The sequence below is a fragment of the Ovis aries genome, chromosome 1, assembly GCF_016772045.2.
Source record: "Ovis aries strain OAR_USU_Benz2616 breed Rambouillet chromosome 1, ARS-UI_Ramb_v3.0, whole genome shotgun sequence".
Lineage (NCBI taxonomy): Eukaryota > Metazoa > Chordata > Mammalia > Artiodactyla > Bovidae > Ovis > Ovis aries.
In genome coordinates, this window is record NC_056054.1 from 82,093,864 (window position 1) to 82,120,248 (window position 26,385).

Sequence of the window (26,385 nt, forward strand, 5' to 3'; positions counted from 1 at the left end):
TCCCATGAATACCATGAGAATGCAAAAAGATAGGATACTGAATGATGAACTCCCCAGGTCAGTAGGTGCCCAATGTGCTATGGAAGATCAGTGAAGAAATAACTCCAGAAAGAATGAAGAGATGGAAACTGGAACATTATGGCCATGAATCAAGGCAAATTGGCAGTGGTCAAACAGGAAATGGCAGGAGTGAACGTCCACATTTTAGGAATCAGTGAACTAAAATGGACTGGAATGGGTGAATTTAACTCAGATGACCATTTGTATCTACTACTGTGGGCAATAATCCCTTAGAAGAAATGGAGTAGCCATTGTAGTCAACAAGAGAGTCCAAAGTTCAGTACTTGGGTGCAGTCTCAAAAACGACAGAATGATCTCTGTTTGTTTCCAAGGCAAACCATTCAATATCACAGAAATCCAAGTCTGTGCTCAGAACAGAAATGCTGAAGAAGCTGAACGGTTCTATGAAGATCTATAAGACCTTATAGAACTAATGACCCAAAAGGTGTGCTTTTCATTTTAGGGGACTGGAATGCAAAAGTAGGAAGTTAAGAAATAACTGAACTAACAGGCCAATTTGGCTTGGAGTACAAAACAAAGCAGGTAAAGGCTAACAGAGTTTTGCCAAGAGAACACACTGGTCATAGAAAACACCCTCTTCCAGCAACACATGGGAAGACTCTACATGTGGACATCACCAGATGGTCAATACTGAAATCAGGTTGATTATATTATTTGCAGGCAAAGATGGAGAAGCTCTATACTGTCAGCAAAAACAAGACCAGGAGCTGACTGTGGATCAGATCATGAACTCCTTATTGCCAAATTCAGACTTCAATTGAAGAAAGTAAGGAAAACCACTAGACCATTCAGGTAGGACCTAAATCAAATCCCTTAACGATTATACAGTGGAAGTGACAAATAGATTCAAGGGATTAGATCTGATAAACAGAGTGTCTGAAGAACTATGAATAGAGGTTCGTGACACTGAACAAGAGGCAGTGACCAAGACCATCCCCAAGAATAAGAAGTACAAAAATGCAAAACGGTTGTCTGAGGAGGGCTTACAGATAGCTGAGAAAAGAAGACAAGCTAAAGGCAAAGGAGCAAAGGAAAGATACACCCATTTGAATTCACAGTTCCAAAGAATAGGAAGGAGAGATAAGAAAGCCTTCCTCAGTGATCAGTGCAAAGAAATAGAGGAAAACAATAAAATGGGAAACACTAGAGATCTCTTCAAGAAAATAAGAGACACCAAGGGAATATTTCACACAAAGTTGGACACAATAAAGGACAGAAACTGTATGGACCTAACAGAAGCAGGTTATATTAAGAAGAGGTGGCAAGAATACACAGAAGAACTGTATAATAAAGATCTTCGCGACCCAAATAACCATGATGGTATGCTCACTTAGTTAGAGCCAGACATCCTGGAATGCAAAGTCAAGTGGGCCTAAGGAAGCATCACTATGAACAAAGCTAGTGGAGGTGATGGAATTCCAAATCCTAAATGATGATGCTGTGAAAGTGCTGCATTCAATATGTGAGCAAATTTGGAAAACTCAGCAGTGGCCACAGGACTGGAAAAGGTCAGTTTTCATTCCAATCCTGAAGAAAGGCAATGCCAAAGAATGTATGACCTACAGCACAGTTGCATTCATGTCACACGCTAGCAAAATAATGCTCAAAAAATTTCTCCAAGCCAGGCTTTCACACTATGTGAACTGTAAACTTCCAGATGTTCAAGCTGGATTTAGAAAAGGCAGGAACCAGAGATCAAATTGCCAACATTCACTGGATCATCGAAAAAGCGAGAGAGTTCCAGAAAAACATCTACTTCTATTTTATTGACTACATCAAAGCCTTTGATTGTGTGGATCACAACAAACTGTGGAAAATTGTTAAAGAGATGGGAATACCAGACCGCCTGACCTGCCTCCTGAGAAATCTGTGTGCAGATCAAAAAGCAACAGTTAGAATTGAACATAGAACAACAGATTGGTTCCAAATAGGGAAAGGAATACGTCAAGGCTGTATATTGTTACCCTGCTTATTTAACTTATATGCAGAGTACATCATGAGAAATGCTGGACTGGATGAAACACAAGCTGGAGTCAAGATTTTTGCATGAAGTATTGATAAACTTACATATGCAGATAACATCACCCATATGGCATAAAGCAAAGAAGAACTAAAGAGCCTTGTGATGAAAGTGAAAGAGGAGAGTGAAAAAGTTGGTTTAAACTCAACATTCAGAAAATGAAGATCATGGCATCTGGTCCCATCACTTCATGGCAAATAGATGGGGAAGTAATGGAAACAGTTACTGACTAGTTTTCTGGACTCCACAATCACTGCAGATAATGATTGCAGCCATGAAATGAAAAGACACTTGCTCCTTGGAAGGAAAGTTAAGACAGCATATTAAAAAGCCGAGACATTTCTTGCCAACAAAAGTCCATCTAGTCAAAGCTATGTGTTTTATCCATTAATCATGTATGGATGTGAGAGTTGGACTCTAAAGAAAGCTGAGCACTTAAGAATTGATGCTTTTGAACTGCGGTGTTGGAGAAGACTCTTGAGAGTCCCTTGGACTGCGTGGTAGTCAAACCAGTCAATCCTAAACGAAGTTAGTCCTGAATATTCATTGGAAGGAGTGATGCTGAAGTTGAAACTCCAGTGCTTTGGCCACCTGATGCAAAGAAGTGACTCTTACGAAAAGACTCTGATGCTGGGAAGAATTGAAGGCAAGAGGAGAAGGGGTGGATAGAGTATCTGATGGTTGGATGGCAAAACTGACTTGATGGACATGAGTTTGTGCAAGTTCTGGGTTTTAGTGATAAAGGGAAGTCTAGCATGCTGCAGTCCATGGGGTCGCAAAGACTCGGAAACAACTGAGTGACTGAGCTGAACATGGAATAAGATGTACTCATCCATTTGTCTGCTGTCTATCTGAGTGGGCATCCAGGTGGCATAGTGCTAAAGAATCTGCCTGCCAGTACAGGAGACACAAGAGATTTGGTTTCAGTCTCTGGATTGGGAAGATCTCTTGGATTAAGAAATGGCAACCTGGTCTAGTATTCTTGCCTGGAAAATCCCATGGACCAAAGAGTCTTGGGTCTATAATCCATGGGATCACAGAATTGGGCACACTTTGTGACTAAGCACACACACATACTCCTGGGTATGAATGAATGGGAAGACCCAGAGTTTCTTATCTGTAGAGGACAATGTATGCAGCATTGGTTGCTGGGTAGTAGGGCAATCTGTAACTTTGCTATCCAGGAAGGGAGAGGAGTATCAAAGAGAAAGACTAGATGGGATGATAAAAGCTGTGTTCTCATTATAAATTTGTTGCAGATGAGTGTAGCCCCTTAGCAGATATCCAGAAGACCTGATGTTGTAAGCAAAGAAAGTAAGATTATTGTAGCCTTCTTGCCCTGAGGTTGCTCTTTGGCTATTAGGGCTTCCAGTAACACACCATCATCCATCCCCCTGAAATACATGATGACTTCCATTGATGACAATGGATCCATCAGTTCAGTTCAGTTCAGTCGCTCAGTGGTCATGTGTGGATGTGAGAGTTGGACTGTAAGAAAGCTGAGCACCAAAGAATTGATGCTTTTGAACTGTGGTATTGGAGAGGACTCTTGAGAGTCCCTTGGAATGCAAGGAGATCCAACCAGTCCATCCTAAAGGAGATCAGTCCTGGGTGTTCATTGGAAGGACTGATGTTGAAGCTGAAATTCCAGTACTTTGGCCACCTGATGCGAAGAGCTGACTCATCTGAAAAGACCCTGATGCTGGGAAAGATTGAGGACAGGAGGAGAAGGGGACTTAATGGACATGGGTTTGGGTGGACTCTAGGAGTTGGTGATGGACAGGGAGGCCTAACGTGCTGCAGTTCATGGGGTTGCAAAGAGTCAGACACGACTGAGTGACTGAACTGACTGAAAGCTCAACATTCAGAAAACTAAGATCGTGGCATTCATTCCCATCACTTCATGGGAAATAGATAGGGAAACAGTGGAAACAGCTGCAGACTTTATTTTTGGGGGCTCCAAAATCACCACAACTGACTCATTTGAAAAGAGCCTAATGGTGGGAAAGATTGAGGCAGGAGGAGAAGGGGACGACAGAGGATAAGATGTCTGGATAGGATTACCGACTCAGTGGACATGAGTTTGAGTAACTAACTCTGGGAGTTGGTGATGGATAGGGAGGCCTGGCTTGCTGCGGTCCATGGAGTCACAGAGTTGAACACACCTGAACGACTGAACTGAATATGCTGTATACTGAGAGAGGAGGTATGGGGGTTTCGTTAAGTTCCTTATGTTACTAATAGAAAATGTAGCATTTTAAAAACAGCCATGGCTTTAGAAAAATGACTGTTCTTATAAAGACTTGATTTTAGATTTCACATGTTAATATTTAAAAACTTGTAACTAATTTATATTTTTAGTACTGTCCTGTTAGAAATTTCTGAGAAAATTCTACAGAAGTTTGGGAGGGAATGTTAAAGAATATTTATGCCACCTATTTAAATAAGTAGACTGAAGAAATGATCATATTATAGGTTATTCATAAGTTCATTTTAAGAAATTTCCCATATAGAGATGCTTTAAAAACTAGTAGTAAAACTACCATATGACCCAGTAATCCCACTACTGGGCATAGACCCTTAGGAAACCATATTTGGAAAAGATACCTGCACCCCACTGCTCATCACTGCACTGTTTGCAATAGCTAGGACATTGAAGCATCCTAGATGCCCATTGACAGATAAATGGATAAAGAAGTAGTGGTACATATATACAATGGAATATTACTTGGCTGTAAAAAGGAATGTGTTTGACTCAGTTCTAGTATGGTAGATGAACCTAGAGGCTATTATACAGAGTGAAGTAAGTCAGAAAGAGGGAAAAATATCATATATTAACACATATATATGGAATCTAGAAAGATGGTACTGATGAACCTCTTGGCAGAGCAACAGTGGAGACACAGACGTAGAGAATAGATTTTTGGACAGGGGAAAAAAGACTGGGGTGAATTGAGAGAGTAGATTGAAATATATACACTGCCGTATGTAAAATTAGATAGCCAATAGAAATTTACTGTATGATGCAGAAAGCTCAAATTTAGTACTCTGTAATAACCTAGAGGGTAGGATGGGGTGGCAGGTGGAAGGGGGACATTTGTATACCTATGCCTGATTCGTGTTACTGTATGGCAGAAGCCAACACAATATTGTAAAGCAATCATCCTCCAATTAAAAATAAATTAATAAAAAAATTTTAAAAAAATTACTAGATAATCTTGAAACTATATCTAGTAATACTTATATAATATTTTCTTGCTAGATTTATAGTTATTTAATTCACTTATATAGTTAAAAAGTGCTTATTCAATATATTTTGTGCTTACTCTCATCACTCAAACTCTGCATGTAATTATAGATTGAGATGCAACCTGTATTTCATAATACTGATCTCCAATTTATAACAGATATTAGCCAGTCAGTTTCTTAATACCCAAGTCATCAGAAATTTTTGGCAGTTCCTTCTCAAAACTTTAATAATATACCTAAGTGACCTTAGATTTTCTTTCTTTACCTGGATGTCAATTCACAATGCCTGAGGCTGAAGTAATATATCTTGCCTGTAGCAGCCCCATGCCACTTGGCCCCAACTTGAACCATCCTTACTTTCTTCATCTCCCAACTCTTCCATAGATTACATCCTATTGTATTTGATTTTTTAAGATCGAATTTAAACTCCAGGTTAAGGTCATTCCTCACATTCTTTAAAATTTATATTTCCTTTGCCTTTCTCCTTTTTAATATACAGAGGCTAATATTTCTTTTTGCAATGACTTTTTCTTTTTTGCCTTCTCATCATTATTCCCTTTAATGACAAATTATTTAATGACTTTTAAGGCTAGCAAGTGTTATGGTTTCTTCATTATTCCCTACAAGACCATAAACCCCTCATTACTCAGTTACCTTTAATTTTATAGTCCCAGTGAAACAAGGTCATTAATACATCCCTGGTAGATCAAACATCTTAACACTGTTTTGTCATCTGACTTAGTTACTAAGTTTTATATCATATAGGTGATTTATAAAGTGTCACCTACATTAAAGTAACAGTGAAATAAATGTAACATACAATGAAAGCATCACATTAGCATTTTTGAATAATATAGATAACAGTCTCAATTTATTTATCTAGAAAGCCCCTTCATTATTGGGGTGGTTAGAGGAATTGTGTCATTTATGTAACAGAATTCTAATGTACAGAGGGAATAATTGAAAAATAATGATATTGTTGAATTTATTAAGAGTAGATATGTGTATGAATATGGCTGATTCATGTTGTACCACAGAAACTAACACAACATTGTAAAGCAGTTATATTTCAACAGAAAAAAGGCTGATACCAAAATGAGTATAATAAATGTAGATCTGTACATACTAGTTCTCATTTACTTTTGCGGATGCACCATCTTTTTTCAAGACTAGTAAGAAACATATTCCTATATTTTACTGTATAGAATTGGTGGTGTCTGTCTAAATATACTCCTCTAAATACAAAGAACTTCTAAATATAAATCTAAAGAGCATGTCTAAATTGAAATCATTTCCTGTGTTTTTGGTTAATAACTATTTTAAGGGTCATTTTATTCTTTGCCAAAACTAATTGTAAAGGATATCAATAAATCAATTTCTAATTATGCATATGAGAATTATATGTTTGGTTCATTATCCAAAATACAGTGTCTTAAAAATTCAAATCAGCTTGTATTTAATATTCTTGTAGATTGTTCCACCTCACTGGTATTTTCTAAATGAACGTTTTAAACAAATTATAAAAATTTCCTGAGAATGACTGTTAGATTTGCCTGTGTCCTTCATGCAAATCTTGAAAACACTTTAAAAAATGGAGCATCTACTAGTGCAAGGATATGTCTTACATGCTGAGAAAGACCATATCTCTTATAGACCAGTTTAATAAATAATCAAGGAAATATAGTCTAAAAGAAGAATAACTCGTGTGTGTGTGTGTTTAAGTTCAACCTAAAAATATAAAAAAGTTATGATTTAATCCTTGGAAGCATTGAGAAAAGATAAAGGCAATTGCTTCAATTTGGGGCTGGTTGTTTAGAAGTTTCTATAAACAAGGAAAGATCAGAAAGGAAACTTTTCTTTCATTAATTTATTTATTTAATCTATGTTTATTGAGAATCTACTGGGTACTGAACACAATTCTATATACCTGGTAAATAACGATGATACAAAATAATTAATATTTATTGTAGTTATATAGTCTTGTTATTATAGTCATGTAAACTGTATTCTAGCAATGATAGACTAGTACAATGAGTAATTAAATTATATACTATGCTAAAAACAATAAATGGTATTTTAAAAAAAGTAAAGCGGGTGAGCATATACAGTAAGGTACACTAGGGCTAAAGGTAGTTATTTTTAGCTCTTAAAAAATTGATTTTTTGCTCGGAATCTCCAGACCCATATTCCTGCCAAAATTCATTTTTCAGTGTATTGATAATTTTATTTTAATTTTACTCCCCAAATATTGCGGTTGTCTTCAGTATTGAATTTAATGATAAATTGTTGTTTATGTGCCTGGTTAGATCAGAAAAATTTGTGATAAATGAAGGATATTCTCAATTTTCTAGCAGTAAATGAGAAGGCAGGTTATAATACTAGGCACCCTGCAAATGTAGCCAGATAGGAATGTATGATAATGTACTTCTGTGAAATTTATGGAACTAACAATCAAAGAGAGTCGCTCTGAGAGGTGATCCTCCTTATTGAGGGTTGACATTTGGGATAATTTTAGTGGAAGAACAGGATTTGGCCTATGGAATATAGTAACTATCACTTTTGTCTCAAAGCCAAATTCCGCCCCTAAATTGAACGGAACACCCCTCAGGGTGGCGCAAAGCCTCCTATCCCTGAGGTGGAACTGAGAGAGGCTGAAGGCAGCCTCAGAAAAGAATCACAAAGTCATTAACATGAAGGTTACTTTAACAAGTGGAATAATTTTTTGAATAAAAAGATACTGGATTGCATTCTTTCATGGAAGACACAGTGATCATTGGAGAAGGAAATGGCAACCCACCCCTGTATTCTTGCCTGGAGAATCACATGGATGGAGGAGCCTGGTGGGAAACACCCCATGGGATGGCAAAGAATCGGACATAACTGAATGACTAACAGTGAACCATCCGCAGTCATCTTGAGGGGTTTTAGGAATATAGGAATATGTGATTTTCTAGACTTCAGTTAGAGTCATAGCAGGCATCAACATTTCTTTCCAGCTGGAAAGAAATGTTCAAGTGTCTAATGTACTGTGCTATTGACAGAGATTACCCAAGTTTCTGTGAGATATCAAAGGAAACATAAAGTAGAACAGAGGAAAGATTCACAGTACTTTGAGTTGGAAGATTTGGGTTTAGTCAAAACACTATAACTTACTAAATACGCAATTCAATCCTATCACTTAAATTCTAGGCAATGGTTTTCTTGTCGACAAAATGGATATTACAGAAATTGCTCTGAATATCAGAGTGTTAAAATTACATAAAAATGAGATCATGTGAGTGCCAGTTATGTGCAAACTTTAAAAAACTTTAAGATGATACTGTGATATTTATGATAGAGTAAACTTATTGAAAAATTGGTATGGTTAAATATTTTGTTTGTGCAGTATCAGAAAAGAACTATTATACAATTCAAATGCATACAATTTAATCTCACATGCTTATTGTGGTTCTGATACCCAGAGTGGGCATTACAGAACTTACATTTAATGTACTAGTTCTAAATACCTCTCTTGTAAACCTAATATTTGAATTGGAATGTTCCATGTTTATAAGACTTATGTGATTATCTTGCCAAACAGGTGGAAAATAAGGGATAAATCATATCAACTTATTGAGAACATAATCTAGCATTTTACAATTTGGCCATAATTATTTTATTAATAAATGGAGTATATGTCATAGCTAAATTTCAGCATTTTAATTCTAATTGCCCATGTGAATTTTAATTAAAATATGATTGTATTTATTATTTATTAATTGCATAATAATATGCCAGCAAATTTGGAAGATTCAGCAGTGGACACAGGACTGGAAAAAGTCAGTTTTCATTCCAGTCTCAAAAAAGGCAATGCCAAAAAAAAACTACCACATAATTGTACTTATCTCACATGCTAGCAAAGTAATGCTCAAAATTCTCCAAGCCAGGCTTTAAGAGTATGTGAACCATGAACTTCTAGATGTTCAAGCTGGATTTAGAAAAGGCAGAGGAACCAGAGATCCAGTTGCCAACATCCACTGGATCATTGAAAAAGCGAGAGTTCCAGAAAAACATCTAATTCTGCTTTATTGACTATGACAAAGCCTTTGACTGTGTGGATCTAAACAAACTGTGTAAAATTGTTACAGAGATTGAAATACCAGACCATCTTGACCTGCCTCCTGAGAAATCTATATGCAAGTCAAGAAGCAACAGTTAGAACTAGACATGGAACAACAGACTGGTTCTAAACCAGGAAAGGAGTATGTCAAGCTGTATATTGTCACCCTGCTTATTTAACTTATATGCAGAGTACATCATGTGAAATGCTGAATTGGATGAAGCTGGAGTCAAGATTGCTGGGAAAAATATCAATAACCTCAGATATGCAGATAACACCATCCTTATGGCAGAAAGTGAAGAGGAACTAAAGAGCCTCTTGATGAAAGTGAAAGAGAATGAAAAAGTTGCATCTGGTCCCATCACTTCATGGCAAATAGATGGGGAAACAGCGGGAGCAGTGGCAGACTTCATTTTTTGGGCTCCAAAATCACTGCAGATGGTGACTGCAGGCATGAAATTAAAAGATGCTTGCTCCTTGGAAGGAAAGTTACAATCAACCTAGACAGCATAGTGAAAAGCAGAGACATTACTTTTCCAACAAAGGTCTGTCTAGTCAAGGCTATGGTTTTTCCAGCAGGCATGTACGGATGTGAGAGTTGGGCTATAAAGAATGCTGAGTACCTAAGAATTGATTCTTTTGAACTGTGGTGTCGGAGAAGACTCTTGAGAGTCTTGGACTGCAAGGAGGTCCAACCAGTCTATCTTAAATGCAATCAGTCCTGAATATCCATTGGAAGGACTGATTCTGAAGCTGGTACTCCAATACCTTGGCCACCTGATGTGAAGAACCTACTCATTGGAAAAGACCCTGATGCTGGGAAAGATTGAAGGTGGGAGGAGAAGTGGACAACAGAGGATGAGATGATTGGATGGCATTACCAACTCAGTGGACATGAATTTGAGTAAACTCCGGGAGTTGGTCATGGATAGAGAGGTCTGGCGTGCTGCAGTCCATGGAGTGGCAAAGAGTTGGACACAACTGGATGACTGAACTGAATGACTTTGCAAGGTTTAGAAATTATATTCTGTGGTTAATTAAGTAGAAGTGTTTTTTTTTCCTCCTATTTATTTTAAGTTTTTTTCAGAACAGTTTTAGATTTGCAGAAAAAGGATGGATGTATTTTGAGAACTTCCATATATCTCACACCATTTATAGTATTACCAATAATAATATGTTAACCAGCACACTATATGAATATGGTACATTTATCACAAAGAACCTAGATTAATACATAATTACCAGGTAAATTCAGATTTTCATTTTCTCAGTCTTTTTTGTGTTCCAGGATTCAGTCTAGGATTGTACGTGACATTTAGTTGTAAAGTTTCCTTAGGTTTTTCTTGTCTGTGACAGTTTTTCTGTCTTCCTGTTTTTAAAGATTACCTTGAGAGTTAAGCACCACTGTCAAGATATTTTGTTGGATGCCTCTCTATTGGAATTTTTCCCATCTTTTACTCTCTAATGATTAAACTGAGTTTATAGTTTTGGGGGATAAAAACCATAGAGTTAAGTGAAATTGCTTTATCTCATTTTAAGGGTATATAACTTAGATGTTCCAAAGAATAATAGTGTATAGCAACCTGGTATTTTAAGTCCATGAATCAAGGTAAATAGGACATGGTGAAACAGATGGCCAGAGTGAACATCGGTATTTTAGCACTGAACTAAAATAGACAGGAACGGCAAGTTTAATTCAGATAATCACTGTTTCTACTATCATGGACAAGAATCCCTAGAAGAAATGGAGTAGTCCTCATGGTCAACAAGAGAGTCTGAAATGCCGTACTCGGGTGAAATCTCAAAAATGACAGAATTATCTCAATTCTTTTTGAAGGCAAAGCATTCAACATCACGGTAATCCAAGATTATGCCTGACAAAGCTGAAGTTAAATGCTTCTGTGAAGACCTACAAGACCTTCTGCTGTTACTGCTGCTGCTAAGTCGCTTCAGTCATGTCCGACTCTGTGCTACCCCATAGACAGCAGCCCACCAGGCTGCTCCGTCCCTGGGATTCTCCAGGCAAGAACACTGGAGTGGGTTGCCATTTCCTTCTCAGCTGGTAAAGAATCTGCCTGCAATGTGGGAGACTTGGGTTCAGTCTCTGGGTTGGGAAGATCTCCTGGAGAAGGGAAAGGCTACCCACTCCAGTATTCTGGCCTGGAGAATTCCATGGGCCATATGGGCCATATATACCATAGAAAGAGTCAGACAAGACCTTCTAGAACTGTTATTAATTTAAGATATTGTTTTCATCATAGGGAAATAGAATGCAAAGGTACGAAGTCGAGAGATACCTGGAGTAACAGGCAAGTTCAGCCTTGGAGTATGTAATGATGCAGGGCAAAGACTAACAGTTTCGCCAAGAGAACAAACGAATCATAGCAACCACCCTCTTGCAACAATATTAGAGACAACTCTACATGTGGACATCACCAGATGGTCAACATCAAAATCAGATTGATTATATTCTTTGTAGCTGAAGATGTAGAAGCTCTGTAAAGTCAGCAAAACGAAATAAACAACAACAACAAAAAAACCCCAAAAGACCTGGAGCTGACTGTGGCTCAGATCGTCAGCTCTCTATTGCAAAATCTAGGCTTAAATTGAAAAAAGTAGGGAAAACCACTAGGCCTTTCAGGTATAGCCTGAATTAAATCCCTTGTGATTATACAGTGGAGGTGATGAATAGATTCAAATGATTAGATCTGGTAGATTGCCTGAAGAACTATGGACAGAGATTTGTAACATTGTACAGGTAGTGGTGACCAAAACCATCCCAAAGGAAAAAAAAAAAAAGGCAAGAAGGCAAAGTGATTGTCTGAGGAGGCCTTGCAGATAGCTAAGAAAATAAGATGGGACAAAAGAGAAAGGGAAAGATATACCCAAATTAATGCAGAGTTTCAGAGAATAGCAAGGAGAGATAAGAAAACTGTCTTAAGTGATCAGTGCAAAGAAATAGAGGAAAACAATAGAAAGGAGAAGACTAGAGATCTCTTCAAGAAAATTGGAGATTCCAAGGGAACATTTCCTGTAAATATAGGCACAAAATAGGACAGAAAGAGCAAGGACCTAACAGAAGAGGAAAAGATTAAGAAGAGGTGACAAAAATACAGAGAAGTAATGTACAAAGAAAGATCTTACTGACACTATAATGATAATGATATGGTCACTAACCTAGAGCCAGACATCCTGGTATGTAAAGTCAAGTGGACCTTAGGATGTATTAATAAATAAATAAAAATGTAGCTCAGTCGTGTCTGACTCTTTGCAACCCCGTGGGCTGTAGCCTACCAGGCTCCTCCCTCCATGGGATTCTTTAGGTAAGAATACTGGAGTGGGTTGCCATTTCCTTCTCCAGGCAATCTTCCTGACCCAGGGATCGAACACAGGTCTCCCACATTGCAAGCAGACAGTTAACCTCTGAGGCATCAGGGAAGCCCCATCCAAAGATAGTGGAAGTGATGGAATTGCAGCTGAGCTATTTAAAATCCTAAAAGATGATGATGTTAAACTGCTGTGCATTAGCTTCCTTTGTGGCTCAGCTAGTAAAGATTTTGCCTGCAGTGCGGGAGACCTGGGTTTGATCCCTGGATTGGGATGATCCCCTAGAGAAGGGAAAAGCTGCCCACTCCAGTATTCTGGCCTGGAGAATTCCATGGATGATTGAGCAACTTTCACTATCAATCTGTTAGCAAAGGTGGCCACAGGACTGGAAATGGTCCAATCCAATCCCAAAGAAGGACAATGCCAGAAAATGATTACTGCAGAGCAATCGCCCCCATTTCACACGCTAGCACAGTAATGCTCAAAATCTTTCAAGCTGGGCTTCAGCAGTATGTGAACCGAGAATTTCCAGATGGTACAAGCTTATATTCAGAAAAGGCAGGGTAACCAGAGATCAAATCGCCAACCTTTGCTGAATCATAGAGAAACATGGGAGTTCCAGTAAAACATCTACTTCTGTCTTATTGACTACACTAAAGCTTTTGACTGTGTGAAGCACAACAGACTGTAGAGAATTATTCAAGGGATGGAAATGCCACACTACCTTACCTATCTCCTGAGAAACCTGTATGCAGGACAAGAAGCAACATTGAAAACCAGACTTGGAACAAGCCAGAAAGAAAAACACCAATACAGTATACTAACACATATATATGAAATTTAGGAAGATGGCAATGACGACCCTGTATGCAAGACAGGAAAAAAGACACAGATGTGTATAACGGACTTTTGGACTCAGAGGGAGAGGGAGAGGGTGGGATGATTTGGGAGAATGGGAATTCTAACATGTATACTATCATGTAAGAATTGAATCGCCAGTCTATGTCTGACGCAGGGTACAGCATGCTTGGGGCTGGTGCATGGGGATGACCCAGAGAGATGTTGTGGGGAGGGAGGTGGGAGGGGGGGTCATGTTTGGAAACGCATGTAAGAATTAAAGATTTTAAAATTAAAAAAAAATTAAAAAAAAAATTGGAAAAGGAGTACATGAAGGCTGTATATTGTCACCCTGCTTCTTTAATTTATATGCAGAGTACAGCATGGGGAATGCCAGGCTGGGTGAATCAAAAGCTGGATCCAGATTGCCTGGAGAAATACCAATTACCTCAAATATGCAGGTGATGTTATTCTAATGACAGAAATAAAAGAGGAACTAAAGAGCATCTTGATGAAGTTGAAAGAGGAGAGTGTAAAAGCTGGCTTAAATTTCAGCATTTAAAAAACTATAACCAAGACATCCAGTTCTATAACTTCATGGCAAATAGGTGGGGAAAAATTGGAAATAGTGACAAGAGTTTATTTTCTTGTGCTCCAAAATCACTGTGGATGGTGACTGCATCCATGTAATTAAAAGACACTTGCTCTTTGGAGGAAAATCTATGACAGACCTAAAAATATAATTTCTTCTTTGTCAGGTTATATTTTCTCCCTTTCCATAATGTTCTGGTTGAAAATACACCACAATGCATACCTCACACTTAACAAGTGTGGAGTTATGCTCCACTTCTTGTGGGTGGAGCATCTATATAAATGTTGGATTCTTTTATATGAGAGATGTGTCTCTTCTCCTGTATTGTTTTATTCAATAATTTATAAAGACAGACTTGTGGATATATTTTAAGCTTTGTGTTATTGTCCAGTACTATTTTATATTTTTGTGTTCAAATTATTTTAGCTTAGCCATTGGAAGCCCTTTCAGTTGGCTTTGGGGTATTTTCCTTCGTTGGTGTGTGTGTGTTTAAGTATTTCCTTACTTTCTTGTGTTGTAAGATAGTCTAGGCTAATCCTGCATTTCATGCTTAATTCTGGAATTAGCCAGATCTGTAAGGAGCTTTGGTTCTTCTCTTTGGAAAATGATGTTAGAAACTGGGATTTGGGTCCAGGTGTGCTTGTGTAACATGAATATATGACATTAACCTGTTGTTAAAACACAGACCTTTTTAGCATTAAATCAGTCAAATGTCTGCCAAAAAATCATTTAGGAGTTGAAGAATACCACAATAAAATCTAGAATTTGATGTAATAATCTCACATTCTGAAAAAAAAAAAAAAATTGAAGATGAGGGTTGTATAATTGTTTTCTTTCCATATGTTCTTTTCAACCCCAAACAACTAGCATCTGCTGGGTTGCTTTTTCTATGAATTACTTTAAATATTTTCCTTTGGTTTGCTTGTTACTTCTCTTTTTCTTTGGAAGTAAAATGAAATAGAATACAACATAGAAGATCCTTTTTCATTGGTTTGTTAACATTAACAATGTTTTCCTGCATTTATTAAGGAATATACATTCCTATATATTCCCTATAGTTCAGTTCATATCAGTTGCTCAGTCGTGTCCGACTCTTTGCGACCCCATGAATCGCAGCACGCCAGGACTGCCTGTCTATTGCCATCTCCCGGAGTTCACTCAGACTCACGTTCATCAAGTCAGTGATGCCATCCAGCCATCTCATCCTCGGTCGTCCCCTTCTCCTGCCCCCAATCCCTCCCAGCATCAGAGTCTTTTCCAATGAGTCAACTCTTCACGTGAGGTGGCCAAAGTATTGGAGTTTCAGCTTCAGCATCATTCCCTCCAAAGAAATCCCAGGGCTGATCTCCTTCAGAATGGGCTGGTTGGATCTCCTTGCAATCCAAGGGACTCTCAAGAGTCTTCTCCAATACCACAGTTCATTCAAACAGTAGGAAATTTTAGTGTTGATAAAATTATTGACCATAGAAACATTAAAATCATATCTCCTGTAGTAATAACCAGTACAAGATTTGTATATTAATTAGGAAATCAATAGACTTACCAATAAAAAGGCAGCCTTTGATAGGATGATATTGTTGAAGACCAAGTATTTAAGAGGCCAGAAGTTAATAACTCATCAAATGATTTATTTGATTTTAGGTTACTCTCAAGTTTCCTCTTCTTGGGCTCCACAGTCACTGCAGATGGTGACTGCAGCCATGAAATCAGAAGACAGTTGGTTCATGGCAGGAAAGTGATGGCAAACCTAGACAGTACGTTGAAAAGCAAAGAGATTACTCTGCCCACAAAGGTCCATATTGTCAAGGCTACGGTCTTCCCAGTATTCATTTATGGTTGTGAGAGCTGGACCATAAAGAAGGCAGAATGCCAAAAAAAATGATACCTTCAAAATGTGGTGCTGGAGAAGACTCCTGAAAGTCCCTTGGACAGCAAGGAGATCAAACCAGTCAATCTTAAGGGAGATCAAACCTGATACAAAAACACTCTCAAATTATATATGAAGAGATGACAGGTAGAATGCAAATGTCAGATGCTGCATATTATCCATCCATGTAACTTGTTTTATAAGAGCAAAGGCTGTGATGGTAGTTAGTCACTAAGTCATGTCCAACTCTTGGGATTCCAAGGACTGTAGCCTGCTAGGCTCCTCTGTCCTTGGGATTTTCCAGGCAAGAATACTGGAGTGGTTCGCCATTTCCTTCTCCAGGAGATCTTCCCAACCCAGGGATATAATCCAGGTCTCCTGCAAGGCAGGCAGATTCTTTACCAATTGAGTAACCTTTACTTGTTTAATTTCTAAAACACTTACTTTGTATTTCCTATCATAACTCTATAAATTATTCCAAACTGGCAGAATATTTATGAAAAACTTCCCAATTTTATCCTTTCCCATAAATCCTGTTGATTATTATTTGAAAGTACTCTTTTTAGCAATATATGTTAGAGAATCTGTGTACTGAATTTAAACCAAATTATTCTAGGAATACAGTTTCATTATGTGAATATTTCATGCCAACCACAATTCAAACATAGTAATAAAAGAAAAATTACTGCAACAAAAATAGCTCAGATTTTCCTTCTAAATTATTTTATTCCAGAGGCAGTGTCATTTACTTATTTTCAAGAACATAAAGAAGAGCATTGATTTTTTTTTCATTTGTTTGCATTTTGTTGCAAACGAAACAGTTTGGAACTGTTTTACCTTGTTTAATTTGTAAGTCAGTTAAGAACATTTTAATGAATCATAATGGTCCAAATTATAATAGGATAGTTCTTAAAAATGATGCTTCTTCTATAAGTTGTTCTATCAGGATTTACAGAAAGGGAAATAATGAATAATAACAACAACAAAAATAGTGTCAAAGTTGAGAGATCCTTCAGATTTTCCTAGAAACACCTAAATGTGTAATTAAAAGCATTATTGATTTTGTTGTATAATGACATATTTTATGTATATTATAATATATAGTATAACATGTTATAGTATGTATAGCTGCTGCTGCTGCTGCTAAGTCGCTTCAGTCGTGTCCGACTCTGTGTGACCCAACAGATGGCAGCCCACCAGGCTCCCCTGTCCCTGGGATTCTCCAGGCAACAACACTGGAGTGGGTTGCCATTTCCTTCTCCAATGCATGAAAGTGAAAAAGTGAAAGTGAAGTCGCTCAGTCGTGTCCGACTCTTCGCGACCCCATGGACTGTAGCCCACCAGGCTCCTCCATCCATGGGATTTTCCAGGCAAGAGTACTAGAGTGGGGTGCCATCGCCTTCTCCAAGTATTTGTAGCAAATATGTTATGTTATTTTGCTATAATTAATGAGAATGTAAAAAAAAGTGTTTAAAATTTGAATTTCCAACAAATGTTTAAAAGATAGCCATAAGCTAACTTTTTCTAAAAACCTCCTTCTAAGAATATAGTGTTGCCATTTCTTCTGCCCTCTGTGACACTATATAGGTAATGACTAGTTGAAAACAGTATAAACTTATACAGTTTCTTTAATTTTTTATTTATTTTTAATTTTTATTTTTACTTTATTTTGCTTTACAGTACTGTATTGGTTTTGCCATACATCGATATGAATCAGCCATGGGTGTACATGAGTTCCCAATCCTGAACCCCCCTCCCACCTCCCACCCCATATCATCTCTGTGGATCATCCCCGTGCACCAGCCCCAAGCATCCTGTATCCTGTATCGAACATAGACTGGCGATTCACTTATTGCATGATAGTATACATGTTTCAATGCCATAATAGTAAATCTTCCAAAAATGGGAATGAAATAATGCTTTTAAATTATTTGTATCCCATTTGTAAAGATAGAACACAATATAGAACAAAAAAATCAAAATTTATATCATGCCAAACATAAAGATTCTAAAAGAATTTTGTTGAAGTACAGAAGCAATTCATTTGTTGACAGAAGTCATAATTTAAATTAAGGAAAAAATTTAAAAGTTATATACCCAGAGTTAAATACCACAGAGAGGCCAGAGTCATAGTTTTACCTACCTTAAGTAAGAAAACAGAAGAAAATGAAAGATATTAACACTGAAACTAGCATTATTACTGTTATTGAAAGTTGTTATTGAAAAATGTTATTATTTCATTTTGTTAAAATGAAATCGGTAATGCAATTATTACTTTATTAAGGGGATCATTTCAGGTGTTCAGTACAATTTCTTGTGATTATGTCTTTTTGTTCTCATTCCAAACAAATGTCTCATAGTTTAAATACTACATATTAGAGATGATTCAAATTAAAAGCAGAAGCATTTTTACCATAGTCAATTCATATTAATATAAAATACTTATTATAGCTTTTGGAATGTGCATTTACTTTTTTGTAATATGTAATGTGATAAGCATTCTCCTCAAAAACTTTTGATATCCTCTATTCTGTTACAAATTTCTAAGTGTATTCTGAAAAAAGTTAATGCATAGGAATGCCATTAACATATACCTTCTAAAAGATTTTTTTAAATGCTGAATAGTTACATGTAATTGAAAATACCATATTCTTAATTTTCAATGCTATAATTTACTTTTGTTTTACTTTTTTGAAAGATTTTGATGGTCTTTTCTTACTAAAAAAATAATGGAAGAACAGTGATATTAGAACATATTTTTAAACATAAAGATTAAAAGAATCTTTTGTTTTAATAACTATGGCAAAAGTAATATGTGCTATGTGTTTGAAGATAGGTAACTAAATGAGAGAAAATATTTCTCAGTAAAGAAGTTGAAGTAGGAATTATGGGGAAATCATTTAAATTAAATTGTAAATGAGTTTTAATTTACCTTAATGGTAGAAAGACATAACTGGGAAGTTAAGTCTATAGAGAAAATGTCTGGAAAGCCACATATTAACTATTTGAGTGATATTTTTGGGTTATATTATTGACTATACTGTTTCCTGTTGTTAACATAGCTAATCAAAACTGACAATAATTGGGTTTTTATAAATATATATTCTGCAAATATTGGTCCATGATTTCAGCTATACACAAAAACTGTCACTAAATCATATAGTGACAGCAAAGTTAAAATAATTTACAATGCTAATTTTCTTTGCCAGAGATTTTAACAGTTTAATTATTTTCTTGTTGGATAATCTTTAACTCTAACAATGTATTCCTTCAAGCAGTTCTAATTATATGGAATTTGAAGCTGATTTCCTACATTGATTAATATCACAAGCAATCAGATTTAAATGTTAGAAGAGTCTGAGTCTCTGAGTGATTAAACTGTGTATTTTAGTACAGACTCTTTTAGAGACCAGTGATCAAATTAATGTTTCTGTTTAGGGGTAAGGGTAAGGGTAAGGGTAAAGTCGCTCAGTCATGTCCGACTCTTTGCGACCCCATGGGCTGTAGCCTACCAGGCTCCTCTGTCCATGGGATTTTCCAGGCAATAGTATTGAAGTGGATTGCTATTTCCTTCTCCAGGGGATCTTCCCAACCCAGGGATCAAACCCAGGTCTCCCACATTGTAGACAGATGCTTAACCGTCTGAGCCACCAGGGAAGTCCTGTTTAGAACAACAACAAATTATGCAAATATTGCAATTTCTAATTATTTATTTTAGATCTTTAAAGCATTTGATTTTGAAAATTAATTTAAAAAATATGATTTGATTCAAATTTTAAAATGTCTATTTATCATCAACAGGGTTATGGAATTTTAGTAGAGAAATGCTGTCTAATTCTGCTAACTATGATGTTTCAGGCTGTATATCTACTACTACTACTAAGTCGTTTTAGTCGTGTCCGACTCTGTGCGACCCCATAGACAGCAGCCCACCAGGCTCCCCCATCCCTGGGATTCTCCAGGCAAGAACACTGGAGTGGGTTTCCATTTCCTTCTCCAGTGCATGAAAGTGAAAAGTGAAAGTGAAGTCGCTTAGTCGTGCCAGACTTTTAGCGTCCCCATGGACTGCAGCCTACCAGGCTCCTCCATCCATGGGATTTTCCAGGCAAGAGTACTGGAGTGGGGTGCCATTGCCTTCTCCGGGCTGTATATCTACATTTGATTTATTTCTAACTCTGTGGTATGCATTTGTCTTCCTAGGGCCTCTAAGGTGCTAAGTATTTCTTGATTGTTCATCTTGATGAATATAGTTTAGTATAACAATCCTGGAGAAATAAATGGCAATCCACTCCAGTATTCTTGCCTGGAGAATCCCATGGACCAAGGAGCCTGGCAGGCTACAGTCCATGGGGTTGCAGGAGTCGAACACGACTTAGCGACTAAAGAGAGAGAGGATGAAACAATATGATGTGTTGGGATATCCAAATGGTCAGTTCATTTTAGTTCTATAAAATGGTAGAGGACAGAAGAGGTAATATAGCTCTGGAGCAAAACTGAAAATATATGTTGTTTCCTGTCCCATGTAAATATGAACTCTTTCTAATCTTATTTTCCTGTAATAATAAGTAAGAAGAAAACTCTTAGCAAATCAATGTTGCATCATATGTCCAAGGCCATAATAATACATTATAGCAGGACTACATTTCTAGCACTGCAGTTGGGGCCTAGAGTCAGCCTCCAAGATCCATGTATTTTCTGCAGGGGCCAGACTGTTAAACTAAATGAATATACGATGGAGACCATTGCATCTGCATCCTTCAGGTCCTTATTAATTTGCACTGTTTGGTCTAGGTTTCATTACTGTCTGTTTAACATCCTGGCAGATCGGTAGTTTTACTGTCTTCATTTTGCCTTCTGCACCATGAGAAACCTTACTACACAGACCAAGGAATCAATGTGGGGATTAACTCAAGTGTCAAGTATCCCAATCACAATTGGAATTTAGGTATTGTGCATTTAGGTATTTCAAAATGATAGCTGAATGGATTCATGAGTCCTAGTGGATCCACAGTAAGCTGAACCTTGCTTAGTATGCCATTAAGAAGAGGGGCCAAAATGATTATTTAGAAGTCTCTGTGTCTGACAGGTTTCCTTGTTAGATAATTTCCTTTTTCCCTAGATGCTTAAAGGTTAAATGTCAATTTCCTTTTGCCCTAGGTGATTGTAAGTCTCTCTGTGGAAAGACTGGGTATTCATTAATGATTATATTTGATATAGTATTGCTTTATGTTTCTTCTCAAAGACATAGGCACCTCTTCAGTCAGTAGATTCTGAATCTGAAAACAACGCAAGACCAGAAACTTGGCAAGGGATTGTACCATTTTTATTAGGTTGGCTTGCATCAGCCACTTAGTCTACCACTCTCTGTTTCCTGTGATTGTAGGACCTGCGTAGTGCCCTTGTCACCTGGCCATCTTTTTGTTTCTATGAACCATAGAACTGTCTCCATAACTATCTTTCAGTCAAAATCCTTGGCTACCTCTCTGACCCTGCCAGTCATTAGGATATTGTAACCAGTCATAAGGATATAGTGTCAGCTCCTGGCACTAAAGCATTGCTCTCTGTCCTATATTGTCTCCATCATTTCAGGGTTCTCCTATCTGTGTTGCTCCCAGTAAGCTTAGTTCTGTATCAGTCTTTCAAAGTTCAGATTGTCTTACAAAGGAGAACCACACGATCTTGTTGAATCAGTGTCTCACCAATCCATTCCTCTCAGCTTTGGTAAATGTGAATCCTCTGTGCCTTCAAACTGGAGCATTATCGTTTAGTGAATCTCTTGGTCTTAAATAATATATCCTGTTATTATGTCTTCCCTTGTCTGCTATAGCAGTTCTGAAGTTTTATCTACTCTTAGCATGGTTTGTTCATGCTTCTAAGAGCTGTCAAATAGTTAATTTGGACAGTCTTCAGGGATTTTAAACTATGTATCTTACAAGAAAGGCCCCAAATCAATAAATTATTGCCTATCCATTATTTTGTTATGGTACACTTTATCCATGCAAATTCAGTGCAGACTTGGACAATTTGGAGAAATTTGCAGCATTACAAGGCCATTAAAGTGATGACTCCATTTGCACTGAAATGGAAACCATTTTATCTCCACTTATGATATGGTCATAATGGAGTGGTCATGAATGGAGACTGCCTTGCAAAGGTGTGCCCTTATGCAGAATAGTTCCTTGCAGTTGAGGCAAACTCTAAAGTACCAAGAGCAGGAATCGGTCTATTGCAACCTTGGGCAAAGACTCCTTCCTTGAGAGTGGATCTGGTTGGTGTGTCTCACTTTTTACCATACATTGAAGTAAACATATTAAAATATCTAGAAAATTTAGACAACCAAAGATGGCATACTATTACTTTGGAACCAAGCAAAAGTTGACTTGTACTTTTATTGTGTTGACCAGATGATTTGCCAGTTTGATGAGGATGTTGTTGATTGCTGTATAACATTCAATGTAACTATTACTCAGATTTAATTTTTCAGGGCTAAGTGATTTCCCTAATCATAATGTTTTAATACTTCCTCCAGAAACAAAAGCACATAGGTGGAACAGTTGATCAAAGATAAGACAGTAACATACTCCACATCCACTAAACCACAAAACTTGGTTTTCTGAACTTGGTTTGTGAGCTAAACAAAAACACTGCAGAACAGGAGAGTTTGTCTTTTCTATCTCTGTCAAGATGATTGTACTTATATATATGGGAAAAAATAATCATGAAACTGAATATAAATATACACAAGACACAAACCTAAACCATTCCTTTTTACATTCAATAGAAAATTTTATATTTCCACAATATTAAATGATTACTGCATTCTTTTCTAACTACTTGCTACCAATTTTTATGTTTATCTCATTGTGGACCAGTGATTGATTAAGGTATGTGAACTATTAGCTACTTTGATCTAAATTATTTCAATCAGAGAGATTCAGCATTGTTGTTGTTGTTGTTGTGTTTTGTTTTTTTTCTGGAAATTTGAAGGTAAAGATGTATTTTTTTTTCTGCTTATGTGAACACAGGAGAATGTTACTCCAGCGAACATGAGGGGAGCTATTTTCACATCAAACTGATCTTGAAAGGAGCAGAGTAGAAAGAACGAGGAACTGTAGTTTAGGTGATATCATTGAGTTGCTGGATTATCTGTTCATGTAGCCCTATTTTTAAATTTTCAGTGACCCCAATATTCAAAATTATTTCATCCTCTTTGACTTAGATTTTTTGTTACTTAAAATGAAACAACTTTACTGACTGAAAAACTATAATAATTGTACAAGTGAGGGAGGTTTTTGCTTCAAGTCACATGTGATGTGAAGTTGTAATAGGCAGCACTTTTTTCAAGAGAAACGAAACTCGACCAATTAAGAACAAAAGCAACACAAACCCAAAGTGATTTTTGCTGTTGATATAATAAAAATATAAATAAAACAAATAATTATTAGCTCACCTAATCACCTGTGGGAGGGGTAATAATACAGGTTACTACAGCCAGTGCAATTCCAATAGGACTCTGTTTTATTTTTTTCCTGTTTATTTTGCTTTGTGTTTTGGTTTTATTCTACTATGCTGAGTTTTCCAGCCAGGTAGGAGTCATGAACACCAGTAACTTCTAGGCTCACATTTTTCCATTTCTACCATCAGGGAATATGAATTCTTTTCCCTTTAGTTTAAACTTGAAAGAACCAGGCAAGAATTCTGGCTGATCCCAGTCAGATCAAACACCTACTGATGTGTCCAGAGATGGGGTAGCTACCAATTAGCAGCCTAAACAGGAGCTCTGGAGTTGGAGTTGGAAGAAAATAATTCTCACCGAAGAAAGTACTATGAGTAGAAGTTTGAAGGCGTTCCAGAAATGATATTAAAATAGATGTTTTCTAACTTCAGACTTGGTTTTATAATGGGCCCCACTCCAAAGTCTGTACTTATATTGACAATGTATAATTAATAAAAACTCTTTGCAATTAATTAAATTATGGGGCTCATCACCAGAATTAGAATTGTAGCTTTAGGATAGATTTGAGTAACTGAGATAAAATAAAAATAAGATATTTCAAGAAAAGCTAATGATCATGTAATAGAAATGCATATAACTTCATTTCATTTCATTATTTAAATACTATAGCAGAATGATAACCTATTTATGGAATGATAAAAAGTAATGATTTTTTTCAGCAAATAAATCATTCTTTAAATGTTCAACTAGTAATTTTAATAATTTTTAAAGACATACCTTTTACAACTCTCTTTCACAAAAATCCTAAAGGAAATTTAGCTTCAGATGGTATTACTTCTTATACAGAGAATAGCTGAAATTATTTCTCCACCAGAGTCTGAGATGATATTGAAAAATATTTTATACTTCCCCAAATTGGAATAAACCTATTATACAGGGAGACATTAGGGGATTTTTTTTTATGCCAAACTTGATTTTCTACATCTATATTTTATATAAAACTATTATTGTCAAAACCTAGTTTCAAAATCTAGATGATTCAGAGTCGTATAATATACTGAAGCTTGATCTCTACAGGGACATTAAAAATCTTTTCTCTCTGAGTTACTGACACTTCATCTTCACATAACTCTTCTAACTTTCCTTATTTTTCAAGTGATTGTTTCACTGCCATTACTTCTACAACAATGACTATTACTTCTAACTGGCAAAATTTCAGCTAAAAGATGTTTTCTTCCTAAACTCAAATAAAGAATAAGGTGTGTTATCAATAATCTGTTATATAGCATCATCATTAGGCTTCAAAAATGTTTTTCTTATTGAGAAATTATAATTGATATTAAATATTATGCCCTTTTAGAAAAACAGCCATAACTTGCTAATTTGAAAATGTCATTGACATCAAACAGGTTGAATTTTCTAACAGTTTGCTACCTTCTTAATTCTCTGTTCATTTAGGAATGGTAAATTATTGTATTGTCTTTCAAAGAGCTTCTAATTTGCTTCATTTAGCAACCTCATGTTGCCAAAATATGCTTCTCAGGAAGGGGTCATGTTATGTTTTTCATTTATTTTCATTCCTTCTCCTAGTAAATTAGACACATGTTCAAGCATTTGAGGTAATGACTCAAATACTTCCAAGTTTCAGTAGAGTGGGTGCTATGTCTTTAATTGTCGATGTATCTAGTGCTTTGTATATTACCTGTAAGCACAATGGAAGTTCATCAATAGTGAATTGAATTGAATTTGAGAATATTAGCGTAAAACATTTATTGAGATAAAAGAGAGTGTATGTATTCAATATAAGTGTTAATTACCTTCATTATGTTAATATTGCCCTGAGCTGTAACCTGGATCAGAAGTGAAATACACAAAGAGAAAAAAAGGGATATAAAAGATTAAGAAGACTCAGTATAAGCAACGCATGATTATTTTTGCTGTAATTGCTAGGTACTTAACATACAGTGCTTTTCTTTGCAGAAAATTTTCCTAGCCATCTTGGCAGGAGATTTTGAAATGAAGTATATCGTGGAGGATATTCATGCAACATAAATTTAAGAAGCCTATAACCAAAGTTAGTTTTGTGATACATTCTTATGGGGGAACCTCTTGTGGGTCTTCTTTCACACTTATTTGTAAAACAGGTGGACAAAGGAAAAGTTAAGTATATTATTACAGTAGAACTTTTGACTGCAACCTGAATATCTTAGACTGATATGTCAAATTTATTGAGACTGTATTAGCAAAATAAAATACATTTTTTAAGTTCTAAAAACACCATAATAATCTGGGTAAAAAGCTTGGGATATGGTTCAAATGCAAGCATGGAGGAAGCAAAATTCATTGTGATAAGATATACTGAGTGAAGACTCTGAGCAGCTCTTCTTCCATGGCACATCAAAATCATTCTATCTCCCTGGAGAAGTAGGTGAGGAAGCTCCTAGGATTTGCTATAGGTTTGCTCTTGTGCAGATCCGGTACTCTTCCTGCCCAAAGTAGTTGGGATATATGGACTATATCGATTGAATAATCTTATTAAGACTTGGATCAGGTACTCGGGAAATTACATTAGTGAAAGAAATAACCACACCATAGACATAAGGCACTCTGTGTTCATTTAGAAATTCCTTGGGTTCTAGTAGTGATATCCTCTGAGATTTGGCTATTATTATACTCATATAGTCTAATGTTATCTATTAAACAATATTCCCTTAGTGATTACGGTGTTGAAAGTACTATAACCGAGGCAGATAGTAAATATGATAACACTTTTCTATGTTCTCACATAGTTGATAATTTAAAGATCCTGTTAAAATGCTACTAGTGAGTGGTCACAAGCCAAGGAATGCAGACACCA